Source organism: Fukomys damarensis, unplaced genomic scaffold (assembly GCF_012274545.1).
Source record: "Fukomys damarensis isolate Sample0158 unplaced genomic scaffold, DMR_v1.0_HiC HiC_scaffold_22, whole genome shotgun sequence".
Classification (NCBI taxonomy): domain Eukaryota; kingdom Metazoa; phylum Chordata; class Mammalia; order Rodentia; family Bathyergidae; genus Fukomys; species Fukomys damarensis.
In genome coordinates this window covers 21,860,655-21,877,979 of record NW_022900934.1, presented here as the reverse complement: position 1 = coordinate 21,877,979, position 17,325 = coordinate 21,860,655, and the positions used below count along the sequence as shown (strand labels likewise).

General features: G+C 45.8%; 1 long non-coding RNA gene across 2 annotated transcripts in view; it reads right to left on the bottom strand.

The window, feature by feature from the left end:
* Positions 1-3,838: 3,838 nt before the first annotated feature.
* Positions 3,839-17,325, bottom strand: part of LOC104873382 — a 15,078-nt gene continuing 1,591 nt past the window's right edge. The window contains exons 2-6 of one of the 2 annotated variants that reach the window (XR_783449.1): positions 12,559-12,768; positions 11,955-12,083; positions 6,081-6,433; positions 4,768-5,031; positions 3,839-4,375 (exon numbers count right to left, since the gene is read on the bottom strand). This is a non-coding gene — a long non-coding RNA (uncharacterized LOC104873382). The remainder of the gene's footprint in view (positions 4,376-4,767; positions 5,032-6,080; positions 6,434-11,954; positions 12,084-12,558; positions 12,769-17,325) is intronic. The other variant, XR_783450.1, reaches the window with a different exon arrangement.

The following is a 17,325-nucleotide window of genomic DNA, read 5'->3' as shown; positions in this document are numbered from 1 at the left end:
CCCTGCAGAAGGCTGGGCTTCCAGAACGGACACTGGGCCAGAGGGCACATGCAGGAATCAAGGAGTTGGCTGGAGAAGCTATGGGATTCCAGATTCAACCCTGGCGGGAGCCCTGTGCCAACAATTGGTCTCTGCTCTGACTCGGTTTCCTCATCTGTAAAATGGGAGCCGTGGGAGCTCACCTCATGAAGCTGTTGGCCTACTGTGATAGCGGATAAGGCAAAGGGTGGCATAGAGTAAGCTCTGCAAATCAGTGTGTATCGTTGCTGTTCTTGCCGTCATTGCTATCACTGCTATCATTGCAATAAATGAGGCAACAGAGGCACAGCAAGGTTACACGGTGATGGAGTCGTCAGTGGTATTCTAGAAGTTGAACAATAGTCTCACTTCCAAATTGTGACCATTATCAAGCTACAGTTATCCTAGCATGGTTCTTGACCTACCAGCTCTTCTAATACTTGAGTGTGTGTGTGTGTGTGTGTGTGTGTGTGTGTGTGAATTCTCTGCAAACGTTGCCCCGCTGAGCTACATACCTAGCCTTAGCGCGTGTGTTTAAGACTACGTTTCCATGGGCTTTCATAGATATGTGCACCCGCACCACCATCACCACTATCCTGTTTTGACACGCTTCACCACCGCAAAAGTTCTCTCTGACCCATTTACTGTCAGTCTCCACTCCCACCCTCAGACCCAAGGAATCACAATCTGCTTCCTGCCTCCGTGGTTTTCCCTTTGCTGGGAAATTCATTATAAATGGAAACATACGGTAGATACTTTTTGGTGTTAGGCTTCTTTAGCGGAGTATTATTGGGATTGAGGATACACGTATTCCTTTACTTCATCGTGTGGCTGCACACATAACATTTTGCCCCTTTGCCTTGATGGACACTTAGGTAAAATTCTAGCTGTGGACACTTAGGGATAATGCTGCTATGAGTCTTTGAGTATAAGACCTTGTGAAAATCCACATTTTTGTTTCCCTGGCGTGGGTACCTAGGAGCAAAATTCCTGAGTTGAAGAAAAGCAAACCTTTAACTTTTTACAAAATTGCCAATTTCTCTTTCCCAGTGGTCTTACCACCAACTTTCCCACCAGCAGTGGTGGAGGGCTACCCTGTCAGGGTTTGATTTTGTGTATTTTGGTGATACTGAAGATTGAACCCAGGGTCTTGAACATGCCAGGCAAGTCCTCTACCGCCAAGCTACAGTGCCTTTTTAAAAAATTTTTTTTTTAAATTCTGAAGCAAGGTCTTGCCAAGTTGCCCAGGCTGACCTTGAACTTGTAGTTCTCCTGCCTCAGCCTCCTGAGTAGCTGGAAAATTACAGGCTTGCGCCAGTGTGCCCAGCGCATCAGTTTTTAATGAGCATTTATTTCCTCATCTCACAAACTCCTGTGAAACACTTAATCAGGCCCCCATAGAGCTCACTGGGTTAGCTGTTCCCCCTGAGGGCCTGGTCCCATTTCTGCCATTAGGAGTAGGTGGGACTCTTCCTCTGCATAACATTTTTCTTGGGCACAATGAAAACACGAGGACGGTAGTGTGTGGATATAATGTTTGTTTTCAAAAAGCTTAGGAAGGCAGACAGAGAAGAAGCTAAATAATTGCACCTGGCAGTTAGGTCCAGAGAGGGATACAACACAAATGATCTAAAACAAACACCTGTAATTCTAGCACTGTGGGAGATTAAAGCAGGAGGATTGCAAGTTCGAGCTCAGCCTGAGCAACTTAGACATCTAAGCAAGACCCTGCCAAAAGAAGAAAAAGAAAAAAAGAAAAGTAGGGATGTAGCTCAGTGCAAAGGCCCTAGGTTCAATCTCTTGTAAGCCGCCCCCCACCATCACCAAGAGTAGGAAAAAAGAGAAATTATGGAAAACAGGGAGTGCATCATCAGACAGGAACTGGGAGAGAAGCCTGAAACATGTATATCAGTTTATGCGGTACAAGGATTTAGAGGTGAAACCCAGCTCTGCCACTTGCAAGCTGCGTGACTGCAGACAAGGCCCTGCTCTCTCTGAGCCTTGGTTCCCACACTCACATAATGGAGATGAGAAAGAATGAGCTGTGAGAATCGGAAGCATGCTCGCATCTGGTACCTACTGTCTTGGCAAGTGGTAGCTGTTATTACAGTTTCTGACCAAAGCTGAGCTCCGAAAGCCAAGGCAGCTTGGCAGGGGAGAGGTGAGGGCCATCTTGATGACAAGCTTATTTGCAGTGAGTTCTCGAGCCCACCAAGAAACAGGATGGGGAGGGGGAACCAGAAGGAGGCCTGAGAATAAGAGCCCAGCTCCCCCACTGATTCCCACCAGCTGCCTGGCCCAGCTGTGTCCTCTGGGAGGTGGTGAGAGAACCCCTTGCTCGCCTGCTGCTGCTGGGCTCTTTCTCAGGACGTGTTTAAACCCAGTGTTAATTAGCGACCGTGTCTGTGTCTAGGGGCTGGGAGCTTGAACTGAGGAAAGAAAATGCCCACAGAAAGGAAGGCTTTAAAAGGTTCTAAAAGGCTGGGACAGAGACTTAGCGCTGCCTCCGAGAGGGGAGAGACAAACCCCGTATTTGTGTTGCAAATTTCCAGTGTGTGCGAGCCAGCCATTCAAACTGGGGGCACTGAAGGCTGCAGGCTTGGGGTGGGGAGCAAGTGACAAAGGGGCCTGTCTTCGAGGCTCAGACCCTGCTTTGTAAAAGCTGCTTTCACCACCCTCCCTGGATTGTGGGAGCCTTCCCAGCCCAAGGCCACTGTGCGGGGAGGGGGAGGGGAAGGCCCAGACCCCAGATGTGACCCTCCCCCTGCGCTCCTGGGCCCACGTTTTTGGAGTCGTCAGCAGTAGGTGCTACATGGGTGCTCAAGTGTGCTCTCAGAGTGAGGCAACCAGGGTTCGGTGGTGTGATCTTGCTTGGTGGCCTCAGGCAGTCACCCAAGTTTCCTGGACCTCAGTTTCCTGTTTTGTAAAATGAGGCTGGGCTGGTCGGTTCTCTTGTTCTACTTGGACCTACAGAGTGGAAGGATCTGAAGTTGGCAGTTCAAAAGCGCACCTCTTTAAGGAAAAGTCTGTTTGAGGAGGCCATTAGAAGAATTCTTTTGTGAGGTGAAGTAGGCTGTATTTAGGGAGTCAGTGAAGTAATTTGGGAGCTTGGAAATGCTACACTGATGAGTAACAGTTTCCCCAGGTTAATTACGGATGTTCACCAGGTTGCTTTTTGGGTGGGCAGACGTGATGCAGGTACCAAGCACGCTGCCATAGGGAGGCTGCCCCCGTGGATCCTTCAGGAAACTTCCCCTTCAGACATGGGGGTGCATGCTAATAATCATAGCTACTTGTGAGGCTGAGGCGGGGATTGAAAGTTCAAGGCCAGCCTGGACAATTTAAAATACCATAAAATTTATCTCAAAATAAAAATTGTTAAAGGGTTAGGTGCACAGCTCAGTGTTAGAATGCTTGTCTAGCATACATGAGGTTCTGGGCTCAGTCCCCAGAACCATAAAAAATGAAACAAACCAACACCTTTGAAGTCCATCTGCTCAATTAAACAGTGATTTTACATGTGGACAATTGTCTCTGTCCCTGGGGTCCTCTGGATGCTTGGAACAAAAGTCTGATTCATCTTTGGTCCCCTAAAGTGTTCTTTTGTTTGTTTGTTTGTTTTTGGTTATGAGGATCAAACTCAGGGCCTTGTGCTTAGGAGGCAGGCACTGGAACCACTGAGCTAAATCGGGACCCTCCCCTAAAGTGTTCTAATCAGTGTGATCCATATACCAGCAGCATCAGTAACACTGGGGCTTGTTAAAAGTATAGAGTCTCAGGCTCCACTTGAGATCAGTGGCATCAGATGCTGAAACTGCTTTATTACGGGATACTAAAGGTGTCAGGCGTCCCAGATGGTTTTAGAATGGCCCCTCGGCTCTGGCCAGGGATGAGCATCCTGGCTGCAGGCAGCCGGGAGATGTCGCTGTTCTCCAGGCGTTGGTGGTTCAGGTTTTGCTCCCGATAACAGAGTTCCCCTTTGTTTGCGGTGAAGTCCTGAGAGCGCTAAGGAGTCCAGGCGGGTCTGTCATACCACTCTTTCCTCCTCAAGACCCCATCTTCCTCTTTCCAGTTCCTGCCTCGGGTTCTCAGCTATGTTTCCAGGTAGGGGAGGCTGTGTGATCCCCAGCCCAGCCCTTGCCTCAGGATCCACAGGACAAAGCACAAAGGAGAAAGCTCCTCAACCTGGCCTGGCTCATGGCACAGGAAGGTGCTCCAGAAATGAGGAAGTGTCTGTTGGGAGTCTCTGAATTAGAGGATCTTGGTGACAACCAGACCTGCCGACACAGCCATAGGAAGTTCTCATTGTTTTTCTGTAACCAAGGCCTGTCTGGGGCTCTGGTTTCCAGTTTCCCATCTGAAATGAGAATGAAATGTCAGTGTTGGGTTAGGTCCTCACTTCCCTGCTGTGGGCACAGCATTAAGGGAACCCCCGTAACCCGAGTGCAGTAAACCTGGGCTCCAGACTTAGGGCCAGAGAGTCCTCCCCTAGACAGGAAGCCAAACTGTGGGGCCCCAGGCTCGCAGCCTCCCCATTTCCCCCCACCATGAGAAAGAATCCCTGAACCCCTAGCTGAAGAGCAGAATGGAGTTTGGTCCCTGGCCCAGCCACACCCAGCTGCTGGCTCCCTGTGGCTGCTTCTGTTCTCTCCTCTAAATCCCAAATCCTGAATTTATAACTGAGGCTTGGCTCCCTGCTCTACTCCTATCATCCCGAGTCAGCCCAGTCACCAGGACCCGGTTACTTACAGGAACCCAGTAGTCCTGAATTACAGCAGCATAGCAGTAACATCCATGTGCTGTTGGTCATATAACATACATGATCTCATTCAGCTCCCATAGAGGTCAGAACACAAAGCGTTCAATGGAAGGAGCTGAATCCTGGAGATGTTGTGTGCTTTGTCCAGCCTCACACGGTAGTGGGGAAGCCAAGGTTGGAATGGGTGTCAAACTCTCCAGCCTTGAAGTGCTGCTGCCCCAGCCTCAGCATCCTAAGGCTGACTTCTGTCCTCCCTACAACAAATAGCAGATTTCCCATCATGCAGCCGTAGCAGGGCTTCTGTGGGTCCTGCAAGGTGGAAGGGTAACTGTGACAGGTAAGGACTTCCTGGACAATGGCAGGGTGGCTATGATGGAAGATGGCACTGCGCTTTTCACATGCACTCTTCAGGGTAATACTTTTTGTTTGTTTTGTCTGGTGTTGGGGATTGAACCCAGGACCTTCACACTGAGCTATATCCCCTGGCTTTTACATTTTTTATTTTGAGACAGAGTTTCACAAAGTTGCCCAAGCAGAGCTTGAACTACTCCTCCTCCTCCTCTTTCTTCTTCTTTTTTTTTTTTTTCAGAACCAGAGATCCAGCTCAGGACCTTGTGCTTGCTAGGCACCACTGAGATACATCCCCAGCCTAGAGCTTGAACTTCTGATCCTCCTGCCTCAGTCTCCCAGCGTGCTGGAATTACAGGTGTGCACCATCACACCTAGCTTGAGAGTGACAATTTAAAAATTAACATTAGAACTTCAGTGTGGTGATTTCACCTGTAAACCTGCAGCAAAGTGTCCCAAGCTCCCATCTGACCTTGGACTCCATTTACAAGTCCTTCAGTTTGGAGATGGCCCCAGGTATGCACAAACATTCCAGAATATGAATGCATGATGAAAAGTCATTATTAATTTATTAGCACATTTCATCATTCATTCACGCTTTTAACCATCCTTTGATAATCTGTCCGTCAGACATCTATGTAATAATACCTGCTGGTGCAAAGCACTGTGTTTGGCATTCAGAAGCCATGAGAGAGTAAGACAACCAAAGGGACTAATATCTATCAAGTGCTCGCTATGTACTATTCACTGTGTTAGGGGCTGCAGGCATTCTGTCAGCTTGCTTTGGTGGAGATTTCTTTCTAGCTAGGCAGGCAGGTCACAGGCAAGCAAATAATTACACACCATTGGTATGCAGGGTCTTTAATAGAGGTGCACCCAAGGTGCTGCAGGAACAGAGTTGTGGGGGTTGCTCTGCCAGCCAACAGAAAAGGCTTTGCAGAGAATTGGCAGTCACCTGGGGTCCTGGAGAAGCACTCAGTGTGGATGGGGTCCTCAGTTCTTCACTTGCCTCAAAGCTGGACCCCAAGTTCGGGCATCTCTAGTAGGCTCCAGGACGCTGGAGTTTCAGTCAAGTGCCCAAGTGATTCCAACACAGGTGTGAGGGACCACAGACTGAGAACCCCAGGCCTGTGGCTTCATGAGCAGGAAATGCGGATGATTCCGCAGCAACGCACTAAGGGCAAGCTGTGCAGGGTGTCAAATGCCACAGGAAGGTATTTGGCCTGTTTCTGCTCTCAGTGGAGAGAAGCCACAGGAGGCTTGCAAGGTCAGGAAGGGTTATTCTGGTTGGAGAGTGTTGCCAGCAGCCTGAAGGGAGGAATGGAGAGCAGAGGTAGAAGGAGGGAGCCCAGCTGGGAAGCTTTTACAGCTGGCTAGGCCAGTAGTCCCCAGGGCCTGAGCCAGGGAGGCGGCAGGGAGCACCTCCAGGCAAGCTCTGGAAGATGGGAACTCTGCCTGAAGTAGCTCAAGAGGGAGGTGAAAGAAGGGGACGTTACAACCCAGATAGGGGCTATGTGGATGATCGGGATACCTGGAGGGGCTTGCTGAGAGAAGGAACCATAGCTCTGCTTTGCATATGTTGAGTTCTTAGGAGTTGGCACCTCCAGGCATCTGGCCTGGAGCTTGGACAGCGGGCTGAGCCCTTGAAGAGCTAAGGGGTCTTGGGGAATGGGGACCTTAGAATGGTTATTTGCACCTTCAATCAGATGGCAGCAGAGTTAGAAAAACAAGACAAGAAGAACCCATTAGAAAAGTAGCTGTTAGCTGCTGTCAGTTTGTCTTCTTAGTTTTGCAGATGGAGAAATGGCCTCAGATGAATCAGTGGCTTGTCCACAGACCCTGCGCTCACCAGTGGGGAGGTGGATTTTGCACCTAGGCTTCCTGGTTCCAGTGACCATTTTCACTTCTCTGCTGAGTTTCCAGGATCAGAATCCTGTCCACAGGCACAAAGCAAACAGATTCAGAGACAGGGTAGAGGGAAGATGGAGGTGAGGAAGAGGCTGAAAAGAGAACTTGCAAGTGGGCTAGAGTCACAGCTCAGTGGCTGAGCACTTATCTGCTTGCATGAGGCTCTGGGTTTGATCTCCAGCACTGAAGAAAAAAAAAAGTCTAAAGGCAGTGGAGACTAACATATTCCATTAGAGAGCATGTTCTTTTTTTTTTTTTTTTTTTTTGAGACAGGGTCTCACTATATAATTGAGACTGACCTGGAACTCACTATGTAGCCCAGGCTGGTCTCAAACTCACAGTGATCCTTCTGCCTCAGCTTCCTGAGTGCTGGGATTACAGGCGTGCGCCACCACACCCACTGAGCGTGTTCTTTATGATCTCTCTTAGAATATTTTGAAGAAAATCCCAGACTTCATATCATTTCATCCATGAATATTTCAAAAAAGATAAGGGGTTTTTCTTTTCTTTTTGGGGTACCGGAAATCAAAGTCAGGAACTTGCGTTTGCAAAGCAGGCAGCTGATCCACTGAGCTAAATCCCCAGCCCGAGGGTTTTTTCTTTAACATAGCCACAATCTCATTACTGCCCCTTAAAAAATTCTAACAATAATTCCTATTAAGGGAAACTACTGAGGGCAATTCGAATTTGACAGATCTCAGAATGGAAGTGAGGCTTGCTTAGCTTGAGCTGGTATTGTCACAAATCATGATAAGGAATTTAAATTTCCCCAGGATAATTACAGCCAAGGTGAACAGGGGATTGGAAATGCAGATTTGAGAAGCTTGTGGGGCTCTCGAAAGGAAATGTTACAAAGAGGGGGAAAAGTGTGGAAAGGTTTGCAGAATGCAAAAGTAAAGATTTTCCTTTCTGACCTCCCCTTTCCTCACCCTCCGGTCTTTAGTCATAAATGTAAAATCAGAACCAGGTCTAAAGTAAAACCAAACAGATAAAAATGACACAATATAGAGTTGCTAAATGCAAGAAGACAGATTCTGGGGATTCACTTTTCACTAAGGCTTTCTAAATTGCTCACTTTATAGATAAAGACTGTTAACGACACGGACACTGATCAGAACATGTTAGTTTCCTGGGAGGTCCTGTACATTTGTTTAACTGGTCAGCATGAATCTGTCTACTGGCCTCCAGGAAACCTTATTTCTAAGCCCAATTCCCTTATGAACTTGCTCTGTGACTGTGGGCGAGTTAATTCTGTAAAATGAAGATGTTAGGCCACAAGACTTCATAGTTCTTTTAAACTGAGTTCTCTGATGTGAAAAATTGCCTAATTAATAAAAGGAAACATCCCAGCTCTCTGGGAGGCAGAGGCAGGAGGATTGCAAGTTTGAGGCCAGCCTGGGCAATTAGCAAGACCACACCTTAAAACAAATAATAAAACAGAACTGGCTACATAGCTCAGTGCAAAGGCCTTTTGGTTCAACCCCCAGTATCAAAAAAGGTGTTTCTCTCCTGGGATCTAGAAAGCATTATTGGGATTTACTCCATGCTACACTGCATCTGCAGAATGCTTAGATAATCTAAACCAAGGGTATCATGGAGATGCGGTGTGTTTATTATGTAGGTCTGTACTTCACAATCACTCAGAGATGTATTTGGCAGACTCCCAGCTCTTTGGGACATCGGCTGTGGAGGGGAGAGCACACGGAGCTGTGCAGAACGACCCAAGGTTGGACTTGGTTGCCCGAGGCTCGGGAAGCAAATTGTACAAATAAGTTGAAATGACAGCTCAACTTTTTCTTTTTTTTTTTTTTTTTTCTTCTTTGGCAGGTAGAGGAATTGATGGTGTAAGACTTAAAGTCTCACTTCCACTCCATGGAGTGTGAGCAGCCGAAAGGGCCTCCACGATGTTGGGTCCTGTACCCCAACGATGGCTCCGGAGGCAAGACCCAGGGCCTTACTTCTGAAAGCCGTGAACAGCCAAAAAGGCCTCCACGATGCTGGGCCTAACACCCAGCGAGGCTCTGGGAGCTAGATGGAGAAACGAGAAACCCAGGAGGGAACACACCAGGCTCGATGGTAAATGGACCTTTATTAGTCTGGCCAGACGGCACTCACGGAGCCAGGTAGCTCAGAGAGGCTACTGCTCAGGGTCTGAGGTACTTTTTATAAGGTTTTACTAAACAAAGAGTCAGGGAATTCACAGAACAAGACTCCAGACACATTGTTTATCTTATGCAGGAAATGTTCTAGAGTCACCTTTTGTCATACCATTTGCCCCTGGGTGGGCTGTTAGCCAAGTTAGCAATTAGCATATGAAGAAGCACTGTCTGGCCTATTAACATGGAGTCACTTTAGTTTATCCAAGTCTTACACAGGGACTTGGGGCTGAGATGGAGTTAAAGAGAAGGGGCTGCGATAAGCCCATAGATCAAATTGCAAATGTTGCTGGGCTCCTGGGAGCTGCATTTGAGTGGAGCCTTAAGAACTGAGGCTGGAGCCAGGTGCAGTGGTGCACATCTGAAATCCCTGCATTTGGGGAGGGCGAGGCAGGAGGACTGCAAGCTCAGGCCTAGCCTGGGAGCCGGGGCGTGGTGGCGCATGCCTGAAATTCCAGCACTCAGGAGGATGAGGCCGGAGGATCGCTGTGGGTTGGAGAGCAGCCTGGGCTACATAGTGAGTTCCAGGTCAGTCTCAACTACATAGTAAGACCCTGTCTCTAAAAAACAAAACAAACACAAACAAAAAAACCCAAACCTAGCCTGGGAAATCTGTGATTAAGCAAGACAAGATCCTAACCCCCCAAAACAACAAACAAACAAAACTCCAAAAAACTTAAAGGATTGGGCGTATTACTTATTTTGAAAGCCCTGAATTCAGTCCCTAGTACTTGCAATAGCAAAAAAATAAAAAAATTTAAAAATAAAACTGAGGTTGGAGGGGAGCCAGAGTAGAATAGAAGAGAAATGAAACAAAGAGGCACCATCCTGGACTAGAATGGGCTTTCCAGAAGCCCCGCCTCTGACTGGTTCTGCCATTATACATGAAGGAGAGGACAGGGTGCTTCTCTGGCCCAGCTGCTGAGATTTTTCTTCTGTTCCTCCATTGTGCTCTCTTATCTCCCACCACACACTTTCCACCAGCTGAGTCCTTTTCTGTAATTCACCAACACCTGTCATATCTGCTAAAACTTCAGCACAAAAATGCCACCTCCAGGAAGCCCTCTTTGACCTCCCCATTTTGTACAAACCAGTCCAATTTAGGTCCTTGCACCACTGCACACTTTTAAAAAATAGTGCTCGCTGTGTATTTCTGTGGTTCTTATATAATTTCTACTTGTAATAGCTTCAAGCTCTCAGAAAAGTTACAAGAATAATACAAAGAACTCCCATATGCTATTTGTTTGGATTCTCCAATTGCTGACATTTTGTTACTGTCTCGCTATAGATTATACATATATAGATAATATGTATATTTTTTCTCTGAACCACTTAAAATAATTTTCACACATCTTTCCCCTTTACCTCTAAATATTTAAGCATCATATATACGTGTATATATATATATTATATATATAATTATAAAAGATTATTTACTTCTATACTCCAGCACAATTAAGTCGCATGACTCTTTGAATAACAGCTGTCTGCTTTTACCTAAAAGCAAGCGCCATAAATGCCGGGTCAGATCTTGCACATGACCCCCAATTGAGCTTCTCCACCGTAGCACCTGGCACATGGTGGTACTCTATAAACATGTGTTGAATGCACAAGAAATCCTGCATTAGGAGATCTTGTCATTAATATTGCGCTTTCTCCCAGCTATCTACATTCTTACTCAGCTGCTCTGTGTGTTGCATGGGGTGTTCTGTCTTGGCTGCCTGCCTATTTCTGTGGAGAATCGGGATCTCACTGAGGTCATTTATGGTGCCTGAAGATTTGGCTTCTGTCGTTTTCACATCCTCTCCAGTCAGCTCTTGCTCAGCCACATTCTTGATAGGCAGCTGCCTTTCCTCTGGCCCAGTGGATCCTATTGGCCATCACACCCGGTTAATTGGCCCCATGAGAGAGCTCTGGCAGAGGCAACTGGAACATGGACCAATCTTCCGATGCACTTGCTTATATGAAGAGCTCACCTCCACTCTCAGAGCCCTTCGTCCATCATGTGCTCTGCCTCCCTGACTACCATGTGGGGCCCTTCTGTTGGCACTCATTTGCTGCTGGTTGCTGGAAGAGGCCAATGGAAGGGTAGATATGCCCAGGGCATCAGCTCACAGCTTCCTGAGTTGGAGAGCTCTGCAGACATCATGTAAAGCGGAGGTTTTCCAAATGTGGACTCCAACCAGCAGCAACCATACCTCCTCGGGACTCAGGAGAAATGTCCCTCCTCAGACCTACTGAAGCAAGTACTGGGAAGAAGGTGCAGCATTCTTTATCAAACTAGACTCCTGAAACTTTGGACAGCACTCACTCAGACTCCTAATGTTCTGCTCTCAGCCCACTGCCCCTGTTCTTAAGGGAAAATATCAAGCCCAGGAAGTCAACCTCATGCCTCTTCTCAAACAGGCACCTCTGCTCGTTGTTGCCCATCTGCAGCTTATGACTGTTTGTTTTTTTCTAAAATATTTTCAGAATCAAAGATAAATTTGTCACAGACTATTACATTACCATGGTAACTTGGCAGCCAGCTAGAAAGAAGCAGGTAGCAGCACCACTGCCTTGGGGGTCTCAGTGGCACTAAAGTGATTGTGGAATTTCACTCTGTGGGTCATTATAACTATGCGTGGCCTCTTTGTTTCTCTCATCGTTGCCTCCTCCTTTGTCTTTTTCTCTGTTCAGCCCCTTATTCCTCTCTCATCTCATTGTGAGCAACATGTGTTCTATTCGTTTGAGATTCTTCAAGAGGCGGTTTCATCCGACCTTACCTTTGAAAATAACTGCAACACCTGGAGATAGGCTGATTTGCACAGGGCTATTTTACTCCATTGTTACCTTATTGAAATGGTGTATTAAATTTTTCCTTGGATTTATTGATGTGCCTTTTGGGAAAGTACCTATACAGAATGCAAGAGTCAACAGGAACAAAATGGCACATGTTAAGAGTAAGTCTCCTTTGGCCTGCCTTGCAAGCACTAGGACCCGAGTTTGATCCCTTTACCAAAAAAAAAAAAAAAAAAAAAAAAAAAAAAAAAAAAAAAAAAAGTCTCCTTATAAGCAGGTCCCCTCCCGGGAGTGATCCCTCACCTGTTCCTTATGCACCCTTGTTCAGATACCCCATGCACATGTAAGGGTGCTTCTTTACCCCTTTTCCCCTTCATGGTAGCATTCCACACTCATCTCTCTGCACCCTGCTCCTTTCACACGAGATGTCTTAGGAATCCTTCTCCAGTATTTAAAGTTGCCCTGTGCTTTTCTCGTTATTGTTTTTTGAGATACGGTCTTGCTAATTTGCCTGAGCTGGTCTTGTACTCATAATCCTCCTGCCTCAGCCTCCCAAGTATCTAGGATTACAGGTGTGTGTTGCGGTACCTGCCCCCTACTTTGTAATAACTGCATACTCGGTGGTGTAAATGGAATCATCATTCATTCAAGCAGGCTCCTGTTGGTAGATATATGGGTTACTTATAGTCTTTTGCTATTTTCATCTCCATTTTACAGCTGGAAAAACTGTTATTCAGTGATGGAAGTGACATGAGGATGGTCCCAAAAGAAATGTTGGCATCCTCAGGTGTTACTTAGCTGCAAAATATAAGACAAAAGAAAGAATTACTGACTCCTGAATTACAATAAAGGGCCATCCAGAGATCTGATTTTTTTGCTTTTCTTACTCTTGCCTTATCTAGTTCAGTTAAATTTTACTAATATTACCCAATGCTTGATTTTTAATTAATCTCTGTGGAAGTATTTTAAGCCTGTCTTCTTTGATAGATGACAATTTCTTGTTAGAGCACAGACCATGTTTTCTTCACTCCTGCATACCTAGCAGTACTATTCTCCTAATAAGTCCTGGGTGTGTAATAGGTACTCAGTGAATAACTTGAATGAATGAATGAACCAGGATTGTTGTGGGAAAGACAGTGGAGTTGGCAAGCTGGTTTTAGTCCTGGATGCAGCATTTATTGGTATACAACTAACCCTAAACCCATCACTTGGCCCCTCTGTCTCAGTCTCTTTACATGTGAAATAGGAATACCCTTCAGGTTTGCTGGGAGAATGGAGTGACTGAGTGCAGGTCACATATCCATCACAGACTCTGTGTGCAGTGAGGGCTCAGATGTTCTTCTTAGGCCCGAGCTCCTCTCAGGGTCAAGGGCTGCCTGGAAATTCTGGTGGGGGAACCCAGAAAGCTTTAAGGTGGAGGCAATTTAAGTTGGGCCCTGCAGGAAGAGTAAGATTCCAGGATGTGTGGTTAGGGTAAGCATTCTTTAATGAGTTCATCCAACTACAAAATGGAGATGAGGACATCCAGTTTCTGTCTCCCTCTGGGAGATGGTCCAGCCTAAAGTCCCTCAAGAGGAAAACACTATACAATTAAAAGACACCATTGTTATTCAGCTGGAAAAGTGCCTTCGCAGAGCAAGTGAGCTAATCTCTGCCAAATATGATTCTGCTTGCACTGTGTATAATTTGTATAATTGAATATTTAGCGTGGATTTAACCCAGGGAGCCAACTGTGCTGTCAGAGCCAAGTTTAATGGGACACTTAATAAATGTGGAGGTAATTAATACCAAGCAGATGTTGGGCGTGCATGGAGTTTGTGCTGCTTTGGTGACTGAGGCACTTCAAGGAGAGGAAGTTCTGGACTCGGCCACAGTGGGTGGGGAGGGTGAGCCCTGCCTGTGCCTTTGAACAAGCAAAGTTGATGATCTGCTCTGAGGCCCCAGGAGGCCCAAAGAGTTCTTGATTTCAGCCAGAGCTGAGCCTAAGGTGCAAAGGAGCCAATGGGAACCCTGAAAGTTGGTTCAAGCCCAGTCTTGCAACTTGGTGATTTAGTGAGACAGATCCTCATAATAAAGAAAATAAAAACACCAATCAATCAATCAACCAGTGTGGGATGTAGCTCAATCCCTGGGTTCGATCCCCAGTACCACCATCAACACACACACACACACACACACACACACTAAGCAAACAGGAAAATTCCAAATTGTGAGAACTGCTATAAAAAACACGAGCAAAGGCTAGGGATTTAGCTCAGTGGCACTGCAAGGTCCCGAGTTTGATCACTTATACAAAAAAAAAAAAAAGACAAGACAAGAGCAGAAGGCTAGGGATGTAGCTCAGTGGTAGAGTGCTGCCTAGCATGCATATTGCCCTGGTTTTAATTCTTAATGTAGGAACAAAAAAGAAATAAAGAAAAAAGACATAGGCAGGAGCCTGTAAACTAAGGGAGATTTACTTAGAGAGAGGGTTTCTGCTATCTAGCCTCCCAGATTTACAGGCTTAAAGCACACATTTATGTCCCTCATGGTTTTGTGGGTCAGGAGTTTGAGAAAGATCAGGCTGGGGCTCCATCTCTGCTCTATCTGGTGCCTGCTGAGGTGTCTAGCACTGAAGAATCCACTTCCAAGATGAAACTGTCACAAAATTTCATAATGAAAAATGTCATATTTTTCTTTTTTGTAAATGTCAAAAGAATTGTACAACAAATACTGCCTACCACCAAGATTCTAAACTTCACATTCTACCATCTTGGTTTTTGGGCACATCTCACTTCCCTGAGATGACTTCCTCATGCTCAAGTCTGGTGCATGTGGCATGGGCTTTTTACAGCCTGGTGGTCCCTAGGTGATTGCACTTTTTATATTACAGTTGTGTATTACTGGGCATTGAACTGAGAGCCTTCACACAGAGCTACAGCCCCAGCCCCCCTTTTTTAAAAAATTTGAGACAGGGTCTCACTAAGTCACTAAGTTGCCCAGGCACTTCTGATTCTCCTAGATCAACCTTCCAGAGCTGAGATTACAGGTGTGTATCACCATGTAGTGAAGCCTTTTCTAAAAAGCTGAAACTTGGGCTGAGCCCTAAGGGATGAAAGTGAGCATGTCTTGTGAAGAGTCAGAAGAAGGGTGTATTCCAGGCAGAGAGACCAATAAAGGCAAAGACTGGGAGATGTAAAGTGAGTTTTGCACCTTTTCTCTTATCCAGATACAGTAAGTCCCTGGTGTATGACTCAGTTCCATTCCAAGATAATGTTTGTAAATCAGATTCGTTCGTAAATCCAACGAAGTGAGTCTTATATGAACCCTGTGAAATTTCGCAATTCAAGTGTCTGTAAGTCAGGGACTTACTGTACAGTCTATCAAACAGGACCTATATGGAGCCATTTCCCTCATGAAGCCTTCCCAGATGGCGTGGTCTCTCCTGATTCCTCCTCTTTTTCTACAGCACATATTGAGGACCCTGGCCAAGAGTCTTGATCTTCTGCAAGGTGATAAGACATAAAAATTCACAGCAAAATGGGGAACTGGGATGAACCATGCCGAGCATGTGGTGAGGACCCCAAGCAACTAGGACTGCTGGTATTTATTGATTATACAAGCGTGAGTAAAACAGGGCAGGGGGATATGTGTGGCATCCAGTGATATCAGCTGACACAGGCAGGGCTTGTAAAAGGGGGATAAGGCATTCTTGTGAAAAGAGCGGAAGAGATCAAAGGTGGGTTGTGGTTAACTAGTAAGCACTAAAACAATTAAGGGAGGGGTAGCTCTAGGAATGGAAAGTAGTTTGGAGCCACACAGTCCTCAGCCACAATGTTCTCTCACTCAGGAGCCTGGCAACTTCACAGACCAGGATTTAGGTCTCTGTCATAGCAGCAGGGGGTGGGTATGTTATCGCATTCGACATCCTCCTGTGAGTCACGCAGGTGTTGGTCTGGCTCTGAATATGTTGTAGCCAATTATGGGGGGGGGTGGCTGCTCCATACTGCAGCCTACTCTAAGCCTGGCCTGGGGGGGTCTTCCACAAGCACGGGTATCTGTAGCATTTGTCTAATTTGCACGAGTTGGTCAGGTTGTGTAACGGACATGCATAGGCACAGTTTGTGGCCTTGGCGAAGTTGCTAACCTTCCTAGTCCTAGATTTCTTCACATGTGAATGGGAATAATAATAATACTAATTTTATATGTTCACTGGGGAGAGAATATTGACATGCATAAAATGTCTGGCATGTAGTGAATACATAATAAATGGCAGCTATAATTAATACTTACAAAACTGCCTCATGCTGTCATATGTTAAGCTACTTTAGAAATGTATTTATAGCAGAAATTTCACCTTTTTCTCCTTCATAATGCATAGATGTTATGGGTAGGAACAAGCATGCCACAGAGTTCTCCACTGTGCTGTGGTGCTGCTAATGGAGCCATGCAGGGCACAGGGATAAGCAAAAGTCAGCTGGCAATTTCCAGAAGCCTCCAGAAAGTGGGAGAGTAGTTATGCCTGAAGCAGCCACACCAGGGGAACTTTTATATTTGACTGCAGAGAATAATAAGTTTTTAAGTACCTGTTCACCTATATGAGTATGCCAAGGCTGCCCTATGACAAAGTACATAGTATACCAACTGGCATAATCAACAGATATTTATTTTATCACAGTTCTGTAGGCTGGAAATCTGAAATGAAGGTGTCTGTGGGCACCTTCTAAGTGCTGCAAGGAATCTGTATCATGATTCTTTCCCAGCTTCTGGTGGTTTGCTGGTGATCTTTGGTATTCCTTGGCAGTAGAAGTATCACTTCAATATCTGCCCTTATACACTCAAAACCACAGGTACATTCAGCCATTTGGTCTTTGAGAAAGGGGTCAAGCATATGCTGGAGGGAGGAAGTTAGGCTCTTTAACAAATGGTGCTGGAAAACCTGCTATAAACATGCAGAAGACTGAATCTAGGTCCATTTCTTTCACCACGTACTAAGAAAAAATCAATATTAAACAGAAACAATATGCTGAAAGATAAAATAGATAGAGCTCTGGAAGACATAGGCATAGGGAAGAACTTTCTGGACAGAACCCTAACCGCACAAGAAGTAACAAATGGGATTATATTAACTAAAAAGTATTTGCACAGCAAAGGAAGTGACCAATAAAGTGAAGACACAACCTACAGAGTGGGAAAAAAATTGCCAGCTACTCCTTTGGCAGAGGACTAATATCTAGAATATATAAAGAGCTAAAAATATTGAAGATCCTGGACCGAGGATTTAGTGCAGGGGCGACAAGCAGAAAGTCCTGAGTATGATCTCTGGTACTGCTAAAAAAAAAAAAAAAAAAAAAAAAAAAAAAAAAAAAAAAAACT